Here is a 12,351-nt window from a genome sequence, read left to right as displayed (position 1 = left end):
AGGCCAAGCTGTAGCCAATACTTAGCAATGTGTTAACAACACCTTTGCAACCACACACAACTCCTCACCTGTGGGTCCTTGCCTAGGGCCCTCTCTCTCTCTCCTCCTCTCTTCCTCCTCTCTCCTCCCCAGATGAGCTGAAAGCAGTTCCTGCAGCCAAAACTAGTCCTTCCAAGCAACTTCATGTTTGACAAGCATCTGTTTCTACAGCAACAATGAGAGCAGCAGTTTTGGGATTTTGAAGAAAATGGGCGGGACAAAGGGTAGAGGACCCTTTATAAGATGGGTCCCTCTTTTAGAGCACAGAAGAGAGACCTCAAAATCAGTCATCAAAGGAAGACAAGGGGGCTGGGGGAGGACCCCAAAGCCCTGATTAAAGCAGGAAAACTGATTCCCCTACCCCAGAGACAAAGTCCTCTGGTGCGAAGCCAGCTGCTTTCCTCTGGACAGAGAAGGAAAGGGCTAGAAGTAAATGGCAGAAATTGGAGGGGTCTGGGAGAAAAGGACAACCCACTCTAAATTCTGCAGTGTGTGTGTGTGTGTGTGCGCGCGTGTGTATGTGGCACCTAGGCCATTCCTAAGCTGGGTGTCCTGCCACAGAACCCAGTTCTGTGGTTCTCTTCCCCAGGTCGAAGTTAGGTGATGATGGGTGGAGGCAAGAGTGATCAGGCAGCCCCGGGAGAGGCGTGTAGACAGGCCTCAGTGTGCCCGCACAGGGTGGCTCGCCTCCCTCGAGGGAGGGCAAGGGCATTTGGGGTGAGGTGGTCAGGCTGGTACCCCTAGGAGAAGGCTTCATTCCTGCCTGCCCCTCACCTCATCTAAGCAAGAAACCCCTTTTCTTGTTCAGAAATCCTGAGGCCAGAATCTCAGGCTGCCAGGGCAATCGGGGCTCTGCCAGGCAAAGCCAAGTGCTAAGGGGAATAGGGATGTTTGCTGGTCACCGATTCCAGGAAGACAGGCCACAGCAGTCCCCCCAGGCTTCTCAGGCAGGGGGCCCAGTTTCCCTCTTGCCTCTGTTGATCTTGAGGCATGGCCAAGTGAGTGGGGACTCGACCCAGCCTGTGCCCGTGTCCTTTAGGGAACCTAGGTGCCTGCTGAGAGGAGGCAGGGCTGTGCCAGGCTCAGCACATGCTGGGTTCCCCCCATGCCTGAAGTGCCAGGCACACTAGCTCCCACAGCCTGGACAGCTCTGGGGAGGGCGAGGCAGAAGATGCCAGCCCAGCCGGGGAGGAAATCTTTTACTGCTCTGAGCCCAGTGCTTCTGCAATCAGCTTCACAACCAAAGCAGTCCACACATGAAGGAGGGGCAGGGGCATGAGGGAAGGGCCCCCAGCAGGAAGAACTAACCACACAAGGAGATGGTATCAGACCCTTCCCCTCGCCATGTCCCTGGAAGGTTCTACTGGAATCTCTAGATACTTTCCCCTTGATGTGTTGGGGCAGGGCATGAAACTGGGTGTCACGGAGAGTCATGACAGTCTCATGCTGCCTGACGGTGCTGTCACTGCCTGGCCTCTAGCCCATGCCACCCAGGGCTGAGATAGATCTTCCTGCACATGTCTTCTGTCCTTGCAGAAGCACAGGCTCCATCATCACAGGGTGCTATCTTCAGCCTTTCTTCTCCACAGAACCAGGCTCAGGGGCTGACACGGAGCAGTGTTCATCAAGGTGTCCTGACGTCCCACCCTGATTGCAACAAGGCTCTGGGGACATCCACATCTGGCCTTTCCTACAGCACAGAGCTCTGCCTCCTCCCCACCACACATGCAGCCCTATTCTGCCCCAGGGCCGGGGCAGCCTCAGTCCTGCTGCCAGAGAAGAGCTCCATGGGAAGGACCTGCCGCCCTGTGTGGACCCTGCTTGCCCCAGGGCCTGGCAGTGAGAGGTGCTGGGGAGGGAGGGAGGAAGTGAGTCAGCTCCCTGCAGAAATGGGAGTGGGAGGGAGGAGCCAGCAGAAATGAGATCGGGGGCAAAGGGCACAGGAGCCAGAAAGGTCACTAAGAGAGGGAACCAGGCCCCGAAGGTGTTGCGGGACCCACAGAGTACAAGACAGATACAGGTGATGAATTCGGCAGGGCCACCTCCAACCGAGGCTGGGTGGCCCCAGTAGGCCAGAGAACCTGGGTCCAGAGGCCTGGCCCCACCTGAGGATGGAATCCGAGGCAGCTCCCCTCCCTGACTCATGTTCACACCAGAGGTAGCAAGGCCTTGTGGGACATGGCCAGCCTCATTCTCTCCTCAGAGATGGAGTCTCTGGGCTCCAAGGCCTCCCACTCCCTCTCCTGAGCCCTACAGCTCCAGAAGCCCAGGTTCCCCCTGACCTGGCCTAGTAGGGACATGCTAAGGTCCTACAGACAAGTCACCTAGGCCAGTCAGAGCGGGAAGGTTCCAGGAACCAAAACTGTCTCCCAGAGGGGATGGGAGCTGAGCCTGGGCCCCAGGAGCAGAGCAACTGGGGCTGCCTTAGCACCCACTCTCTCCTCCCTGGTAGGGACGTGTGGGAGCTGTCCCCAGGCTCCAGCTGGAATCCATTGCTGTGACTGGGTAAGATCCTTGCTGTGAAAATTCCCATCCTGCTGACATTCCAGCATGAAGGCAGTTCAGGGAGAGCAGCGGAAGGGAAGAGGAAGCCCCACTGGGCCACATTCCAGCCCCTCAGAGACCTGCAGCCAGTGAGACAGGCGCATTCCTCCAAGGTCTGAGACAGACACTGCGTAGCCCCCATGTAATCCTGAATCTTCTTCTCACCCAAGCCTGGCACCTTCATGTGGGCTCCTGTGTGGGGGCAGGAGGCAGCCTGTCCCCAGGACCTCCCTTCCCAGGCTCCTGCTCCTGGATGCCCACAGAGCTGCCTCTCCTCCAGTCCTGTGAGAGATGCCAGGCCCCAGGCATGCAAGAAACAGTCCATGGGTGGAGATGGGACACGCTAAGGTCCTAGAGACAAGTCACCAAGGTCAGTTAGAGCAGGAGGGGTCCAGGACCCAAAACTGAGCTAAAGTTTTGGTTCTGGTCTGGAAGACCGAACAGAGAGAATGAGAAACCAGTTCCTGAGTACAGAACCATTTCTTTCCTTCAACAAATATCCTCTGCCCTCATGCAGTGCTCCAGCACTGGAGAAGGAATGAGATAACTCAGTAATTACCATCTTGTGAATGCTATGAGAAGGCTGGGGTGTTGCCAGGTGGGGACCTGACATGGTCTGGGAGGATCAGGGACAAGTGATATTCAAACTGAAGCCAATGTGTAGAAGTGTACAAGGGAGGGCAGGGAAAGGGGCTACAGACAAAAGGAACAGCAGGAGCTCAAGGGTAGACGCCAGTGAGAAGCCTGCATTGCCCCCACCACTGCTAGGCCCTCTGCCAGGCTGTGCTCCGCCACTGTTTTTCCACAACACACAGAGGAAACAACAGCGTGGCCCTGAGCAACACGGCAAGCCCACTCTTGGTCAGAGGTGACACTGCAGGGATCCTGTCACCCCAAGTGCTATGGAGATCAGCACTAGCATGCCAGTATGGGCCAAAAAGGTGAGAGGGGCAACGTCCCAGACTCCCAGATCTAGCATATGGCCCTCCACTCCTGGGGACCACATCAAATGCTGCCAATGTAGGTGCCACTTCTCTTCTTAAGGCGTCCCTCTTCCACCCTTCCCTCTCCCGGCTCCCACAGGATTGAATCCTGCCTGCTGCCACTTGGGCTCACTTCCTCTGGCTAACCCTCAGGAGACACTGAGAGCAATGGTCACACCCTTCTGCAGCACACCACCACAGCTCAAGAATGGCCCATCACTCCTGGTTTCCTTCTGGAAGGATGACAAGGAGGTGAAGAGGCTTTTAGTGACAGGGCAGCAGGAGTCAGAAGGTCTGAGTTAGGCAGTGGATTTATATGGATATCCGGATACTGCCTTGCTCTCCCCTATACAGCAGACTAGTCAAGAGCTGATGGCCTGAGTTCAAGTCCTGGTGAGTCACTTAATACCTGTGCAACCTTACACAATTTGCCTAACTTTAACCTCTCAGTAATGCAGTTTCCTCACTTTAAAACAGATTGTTATGATCCTTCAAAGGGTTGTTGAGAAAATTAAATAAGTGAATATATGTAAACACTGAGAACAGTGCCTAACCTACAGTGAATGTTAGACGTGATCCTCACCTTGCCAGAACTTTTCATGCCCTTCCCCCAAGGCATTTCTGTTTAGCTCAGTCTTTTTTTTTTTCTTTCGAGACAGGGTCTTGCTCTGTGTCCCAGGCTGGAGTTGAGTGACATAATCAATGGCATAATCACGGCTCACTGTAGCCGCAACCTCCCAGGTTCAAGGGATCCTCCCACCTCAGCCATCCAAGTAACTGGGACAGGTGTGCATTACCACCTCTGGCTAATTTTTGTATTTTTTGCAGAGATGGTGTTTTGCCATGTTGCCCAGGCTGGTCTCAAACTCCTAGGCTCAAGCGATCTGCCCACCTCAGCCTCCCAAAGTGCTGGGATTATAGACGTGAGCCACTGTGCCCTGCCTTGGCTGAGTCTTACCCAGATCAATTAAACACCACCTAGGGCACGTGTCTACACTATGCACCATACTGAGCGCCACAGAAAACACCCGGCGAACACCCGGCAAACACCGACATCCTGCCCTGGCCCAGAGTCTGTGCAAAGCAACCAGGCTGAGTCGCACCAGGGCAGAACGCCATGCCCTGATTCTGGAGAACATATGGCGGGAGATTAAGGGAGCCCGAGGGGTGACCCAGGTCTAAGGAAATAGTTTCCCAACCAAACTAGAGCCCACAACTGAAAAAATAAGCTTTGCTAACACTGTCCCCTGTATTTAACAGAACAGAAGCTGCTGCCAAACACCATGCGGGACTCTTGAATTGGCTGCCCCCCATCAAACTGCACAGCAGAGGTGGGGGCCCTGAAAACTCCGCTCTTTCCCAGTGGCTGTCTGGCATGGTGGGCGTCCTCAGTGCTGCCAGATGCCTGAGGCACAACCATACCCGCTGCCCAGGACTGACAATGGAGGCGCCAGGCTGCCTGCCCAGGCAGCAGGGGAGCCCTCACCTCAGCTGGGTCACCAGTCCCCACCGTCCCCCCAAGACTGCAGTGAGTAGAATACAGCAGCTTAGTGCAGTGGGGTGGCGGGAGCCCTGCTGGCAGGCAGCGCGTGCCTGTGGTTTCTGGGAAATGCTGTAGAGATTTGCAGCATTTTTAAAATACTTGTGTTCCCACCCGCCACACACTCCCCTTCACCCTACTCCCCACTCACCCCCAGTCAGGGTGTTTGCATATCTGGTATTTTCCAGAACCATTCCAATGTAAATAAGAGAGATTAGAAGGGAGCAGAGGGCAGGGTGACTTGGGGTGTCAGGGCAGGCAGGAAGGGACCATGACAGGAAGAGCCAAGGGCAGGCTACCTTTAAGACCCTGCCCCTGCACCAAGGCTCCAAGCTGTGCCCACAGAAGCAGCCATGACCATGTCATGTACCCATACTCAGGTCAGTGCAGCCTGGGCACTGTGCCCACCACCCACAGGCTGGATGGCCACGGTACTCCAGGGCTGCAATTCATCGAGCATCTCATAAGGAAGAAGGCAGAATGGTGCCTCCAAGGACAGAGAAGGGAGCCCTGGAAATGATCTAGTCCACTGCTTCGCCCTGACAGTCCCATGCATCCCACTACTCCACAATAGACAATCCCAAAGACCTTTCACCCACCACGTCCCATGCCCTTGACACCTGCCCCCTGCCCCCAGCCCTTCATTACCTAAAGGACTTAGATAGGGTCCCTCACCGAGCCCTCAAGCCAGGATTCTCACATGGCGAGACTCAGATGCCAGGGGTGCCTGAAGCTTTGGCACAAAATGAAGACAAATTTCCTGTTTTTAAAAAAAAAAAAACAAAGCAAACAAAAAAACAGAAACAGAAACCAAAAACCCAAAGCAAAACAAAACAAAACAAAAACGCTCCAAGGATCACTTGCAGTAAAATCAGGAACAGAAGCATTGTAGAACACTGAGCCAGGCAGCATACAGCTGCTCCACCACCAACAGAAGGCCCTAGGAAAGCCCAGTGCTCCAAACCCGGCCTGGCAGACCTAGAGGCAAGACCATTTTGAGTCTTCCCTTGGAATCCTGCAGGCCCCACTCCTGGCAGCAGCCAGGTACCCTAGGGACAAGGTTGATGAGGCTCATACAGTTTCTACCCAGGGGTCTAGGGCTTCCCCTACAGCAAAAGGGCTCTCCTGTCCTTCTCCCAGATGCAGGCAACCCTGACTTGCCCATCTCCTGCAGGGCCACCAATGGCCAAGCCTGCAGGCCCGAGAAGCTGGCCTCTAATAAGCTAGAAAAGGATAGGAAGCACCCAGAAGGCCATCTCTCCCTTCAGATGGCTGTCTATAAGGCTAGGGCTACAGGAAAATCCAGACGAAAGCATCAGAAAACCTCAGGAGCAAGGATGGGTGAACACTAGGATGGATTCATTAAAGAAGCTGCAAAATTACCCTCCCAGGATGGCTTTAGAGACTGGGCACAGGGAAGGGAAGGGTACTAATGTTTCTAAGCATTTACCACCTGCCAACATCTCACATACGTGAACTTGCCTAACATAAACATGCTTACCTTATATAAAGACCCACAAAATATACAGAATAAAAAGCAAGTCTCCTTTCAGCCTGCAATTCTATTCTGCTTCTCAGAGGCAATTGGAGTGAATTCACTGGGTATGCATCTTTCTCCAACTTAACCTTCTCAACCTCTGGGAGGATAGAATAGGCCTATTTCATAGAGATCACAGGTCACCTTCACCAGGAGGCCTCTCCTGATTGCCCCCCACTTCCCCCAGGCAGAATTTCCTCCTGCCCCACTGTATGCCTGCACAGACTTCTGCGATAGCAGCTTTGCATTTCTTTACTTAGGTCTATGCTTCCTCAAGGAAAGATTATATTTTGTTTATTTAATCCCCCAGTGCTAGCACAGTGCCCGGTCCTTAGGTCAACTTCATTAAATATTTACTGAGGGAAAAGTGAACACTGAGGCTCTGAAAGGTTTGATAACTTTGGTAAAACCCAAACCCAGGTCTTTCTGGCTCCAAAGCCCATGCTCTTTCCACTGTAACATGCCCTCTCCCAAACCCACCTGAGCGTGGAGGTGGTTTACGTGAACATGGCAACCTCATGAGGAACCCGACAGCCTGAAAGCCTTTGACTAGAAACTCCACCCCACACACTAAAACCTCCAACTAGCAGCCTCACGGTCCACCAGGAGAAGTACCCCTACCACAGCGACTAGACTTGGCTGGGAGGGAGTGGTAAGCCTTCCTTTAAGACCCCCTCTCCCTTCCCACCACATTCTCAAAAGCTCAGGGAGAGCCAGGTGTAGTGGCTCACGCCTGTAATCCCAGCACTTGGGAGGCCTGAGGCAGGTAGATAGCTTGAGCTCAGGAGTTTGAGACCAGCCTGGGCAACATGGTGAAACCCTGTCTCTAATAAAATATACAAAAATTAGGCTGGGCTTGGTGGCTCACGCCTATAATCCCAGCACTTTGGGAGGCCGAGGCAGGTGGATCACCTGAGGTCAGGAGTTCGAGACCAGCCTGACCAATATGGTGAAACCCCACCTGTACTAAAAATATAAAAATTAGCTAGGCGTGGTGGCAGGCACCTGTAATCCCAGCTACTCAGGAGGCTGAGGCAGGAGAATCGCTTGAACCAGGGAGGCGGAGGTTGCAGTGAGCTGAGATCGCGCCACTGCATTCCAGCCTGGGTGACAAGAGTGAAACTCCATGTCAAAAAAAAAAAAAAAAAAAATAGCCAGGTGTGGTGGTGTGTGCCTGTGGTCCCAGCTTCTCAGGAAGCTGAGGTGGGAGGATCGCTTGAGCACATAAGCCAAGATTGCCCCACTGCACTCCAACCTGGGTGACAGCAAGACCCTGTCTCAAAAAAAAAAAAAAAAAAGAAAAATGCTCAGGAGGCCTTGCTTTCTGGCCAGCACCTCTGGCTCTCCATGGCAGGACAACCACATTGGCCAGGGTTTAGCTGGGTGGGCTTTTCTGAGCTCAGCAGAAAAGTCCTATACTCCCAGATGCAGGAGGACATGCCTCGTCCTAAGGGACTCCATTTGTCCTCCCCTAGGATGGACCAACTGAGGATACAGACAGACTCGCCTTCTCCTCTCCCAGGCCCTAGTCTCCAGCCTGGCCTCTGCCCCTTCTCAATGGGCCTTGACTTTCCCATCCGGACTTATGGAAGTGGAGGAGGGAATTTTTGATCCAACTGGGGTTTTGAGATCCTCAACTTTACCAACATCTCCCCTAATCTCACCAGACTTAGGAAACACTTGGCCTTCAGCAAACTTAAGAGTAACTGATCCAAATACAGATGCCCCCCAAGAACTTTCCCTAAGGAATCAAAGGGGAAAGAATGTAGCATCTTCCCAGTACTCTGGCGGTCACATGACCCCTCCTCTCCCTCAGGCCCCTACCAGTGGGTCACCAAGACCCCAGAGTCTGACTCAGTTGCTCGAGTCTGAGATGGCTCTCCATCCCACTGCCTCTACCTGAGTCCAGGTCTCCATCCATTCTTCTAGGATCACAATCACTCCCTCACCACTCTCCCCACAGCCAACTTTGCTACACCCTAGAGCATGCTCCATAAGCAGCTAGAGTGATTTCCTAAAACCTGTTCCTATTGCTCCCTGATTAAATTGCTTCAGTGCCCTTTGGTTAAAGTTCACGTTCCCCAGCACGGCTCACAGGGGCCTCCATGACCTGGCTCCCGTGGATGCCTCCTAGTGCTTCTCCCAGCTTTCCCTTCCCACACACCGTCTCCCAGCGTTATTCCTGAAATATGTGATTCTCTCTCCATAACTTTAGGCCTTGGCATGTGTTTGTGACAGTGTTTCCCTTCCTCTTGCCTCCCCTTCACTCATCTACTACCCAGATATCAGCTTTCGCTGACCCATCCACAAGACTGGACTTGAAGCCCCTCTGCTGCACTCCCAGCACCAGGACTGGCCCCTGTGGTTGAGCTTCTCAGAGGGTACTGTCATGGTCTGCTACTGGACCATCTCTCCCGCTTACTATGAGCTCCTTGGGGCTGGGATTATGTGCTGCTCACCGCTGGAGCCCAGGACCTAGTATGCAGTAAGTGCTCAACAAATGCTTCCCTAATGGATGGGCAGGTGGAAGGATAGATGGCAGAAGAAAACGGTGTTCTCCCAGGCCTGCTGGTTGATTTCTACCAGGCCACAAGTCTACCCTACCACTGTGGCTCACCCCTGCTCCCAGCGGAACCTCATCTAGCAGCTACCAGGACACATGAAGGTGTGAACCCAGCATTCTGGACACACGCCATGTGAGAGGGAAACCCAAGGGGCTGTGTCTCCCTGGGGCCTTCTAAACAGGCCATGGAGAGGAGCCGGGGGCCTGGCCCCATCTGTGTGCAGGAAGATAACAGATGGCTAGTCAGCTCCCTCAGAGCTCCCTGGGGACAGGCAATGTGTGGACACAGTTGATGGATGGCCTGATGGCAGGGTGGCCAGCAAGAGGTGTCCCTGTGGGGCTACAGTCATCAGGGTATCCCTCCCAGGAGTCTGGAGGAGGCGGGAAGACTTCTCTTGGCGCATAACTGGGATTAGAACTGCTGCCAAGACAGGGAGTAGGAGGAGTAAAAGGAAGAGGAGGAGATACAGGCTGAGGGTACAGAAGAGGTGCAGCACCCCACGCCACTCCCAGCCCTGTCCCAGGAAGCTGGAAACGCTGGGCTCACCCTGGTCCTCTCTGCTTGTGGCATGAGTCCCCACCACCTACCTGGGTGAGAAAAGATACGGGCTTCTTTCAGCCCTATGTGTCTCCTTATCCTGCCACATGGCTCTAGGAGATGCATGGGGATGGGGTTTGCTACTGTGTCCTCTGGCAGATGAAACAGGCTGAGGCTCGGGGAAGAAGTCCTCTGGGCACCAGCTGGGCTTACCCCATAGGAGCTAGAGCGAGCCAGCATTTCAGGGATACCAGCTATAACTTGGAATCCACCAGGGCCTCCAAAGCTAAACCATCTACTTCCCCAGGGATGGGATAGCAGCAGATAGTTGGGAAGGGAAAGCTAGGAAAATCTGAGATGCCAGGATGATCCCTGTGCTATAAAGAGAAAACCAAACAGCATCTGGGATGCCAGGCCCAGGGCCCCACAGAGGCCTTGCTGTGGTTCAGCAGGGAGCTGGCAACAATCCCCTGGGGGATTCATTCTTTAAGAAGAAAATTCCATCTGTTAAAAGCAGCGTTAGCCTGGAAGAACGCAGACAGGCATGGCAACATGTTAGTCTTTCCTTCTGTTATTGTTTTTGAGACGGAGTTTAGCTCTTATTGCCCAGGCTGAAGTGCAATGGCTTGATCTCGGCTCACCGCAACTTCCGCCTCCCGGGTTCAAGTGGTTCTCCTGCCTCAGCCTCCTGAGTAGCTGGGATTACAGGCATGCGCCACCACGCCCAGCTAATTTTTGTATTTTTAGTAGAGACAAGGTTTCTTCCTGTTGGTCAGGCTGGTCTCGAACTCCCAACCTCAAGTGATCCACCCGCCTCAGCCTCCCAAAGTGCTGGGATTACAGGCGTGAGCCACCACCACCCAGCCCAGTCTTTGCTTCTGACATAAAGACCCCTCCTTGTTCTTCCCTCTCTACCTCGTGGTTCTCTGAGTTCCACCTAACCTGGTGGCTAAAACATAGTAGGTGCTCAATGTGTGCTTCTGGAATGAAGAGTCCAGGTCTTCCACACAGGCCTCCTCCTCCCATTCACTACTCTTCCCTGACTAACAAAGCTGCCTAAACCCAGCTAGCTCCGGGTTAAAGGAAGGCCTGGAACCCAACTACAGTGCTTCCTGACAGTCTGACCCTACCACTGCCAGCCCCTCTTCAGGCCCAAGGTACTACTGGGTTGAGTAGCAGCTGCTTCCCCTCCCTGGGAGAAAGCTGGGACCGGGACTCTGCCTGTTTCCTCCCATTAGCACTTCCTCCTATTTCTGACTTTGACACATCTGGCTGGTCACTTAGTACCAAAAGGTCCTGGTCAAGCAGCAGGGGCCAGATCTGGACGGTCCTAAAACCCACAGCTGGGAAGGGAAGATGGCCAGAGGTGGTCAACTTGTCCTTCGTATACTATCTCCAGGCAGGACATTCAAACTGCTATGTAGCCACCCTATCAAAAGACCCCTGGGATTAGTGAGCTTGATGCCCCATGGAGATCCGCTCCTCCATCTGATCTAAACCTCTCTGCTCCTGTGCCTCCTGCTGCTCTTTTTGCGCGGGCAGCTGGGGTCTCAGTGACAGTCAGGACATACTATCTGTGTAGGTTTTATCCCTCTTGCTTTTCCAGGTCCATGCTTTTTCTCCTTCCAGGAGAGGTAATAAAGACTCTTGGAGCCCAAGTGACCTTTATAAATCAGATCCAGTTACTCCCCTGCTTCGAACCCTTCAATAGTCCCATTTCACTGGGATGAAATCTGAATTCCAACTGTGACTTACAAGGTCCTTTATGATCTGCCCCTGCTTTCTCTGCAGCCTCACCTGATATTTCCTTGCTCACTCAGGGGCAAGAGGAGGCTCTGGCCTGAGGTCATCTTTCCCAAAGATATAATCATACCAGCTATACATCTCAGATGTTCCATGACGGCCCTAATTTGAAATCATTTGTCCTTTTTTATCCCCAAGATCTAAATACCATGGAAATATTGTATTTTACTGTCCAGATTGTCTCTTATATCTGGAAGTGACACATGTTAGCCTATACACCCCAATTTAGGGCTCAGGAAATATGGTGCCCAAACCCCTCACCTGTCCTTGTAATGAAGAAGCTGAATACTTTCACGGTAATTACTAACCAACAGCAGAGCTCTCTCAAGGGCTCCAGGGCTGAAACTAAGGTTCAGGCAGAGCTTGGTCTAGCCCAGCACCCTTGAGAAAGGCATTCCGCTGAATTCAGTTAGGTCAATCCAACAGACACAGAACACGGGAGGGAACCATAAAACCATGAGGCCTGCCCAAACTGCTCAGAACTCTACCGCAGTGAACCTTTGGGGACTTGTCCTCAGCTCCCAGACAAGGTTGAGAGACGAAGGTGTGACTCCTTTAATGTCCTTGTCTTTCTTCATTAGGTTAAACCTGGTGGGGGTGCTGTTTGTAGGGGTGGCACCCCCAGAGGATTATGAGCATGGGGCACCTTCTCCTGAGTTCATGCTTCCCCACAGGCTCAGAGAGCAGCAGGGCTTCCCCACTTACACACTGCTAGGCTCTGATAGCAGCTCTTGGGTAGCCCGATTACCCAGTCAAGCAGGAGGTGCCCACATTCCCCATCCCTGCTTAGCCCAGGTGCCCAGG

The 12,351-nt window shown here is 53.3% G+C and overlaps 1 protein-coding gene across 25 annotated transcripts in view; it reads right to left on the bottom strand.

The window, feature by feature from the left end:
* Nucleotides 1-12,351, bottom strand: part of MYO18A (myosin XVIIIA) — a 136,038-nt gene that overhangs the window by 79,979 nt on the left and 43,708 nt on the right. The gene's annotated exons all lie outside the window — the stretch shown is intronic.

Source organism: Pan troglodytes, chromosome 19 (genome assembly GCF_028858775.2).
Source record: "Pan troglodytes isolate AG18354 chromosome 19, NHGRI_mPanTro3-v2.0_pri, whole genome shotgun sequence".
Taxonomy (NCBI): Eukaryota; Metazoa; Chordata; class Mammalia; order Primates; family Hominidae; genus Pan; species Pan troglodytes.
Note: the sequence above shows the minus strand (reverse complement) of the source record. Positions and strands in the feature narration are given on the sequence as shown.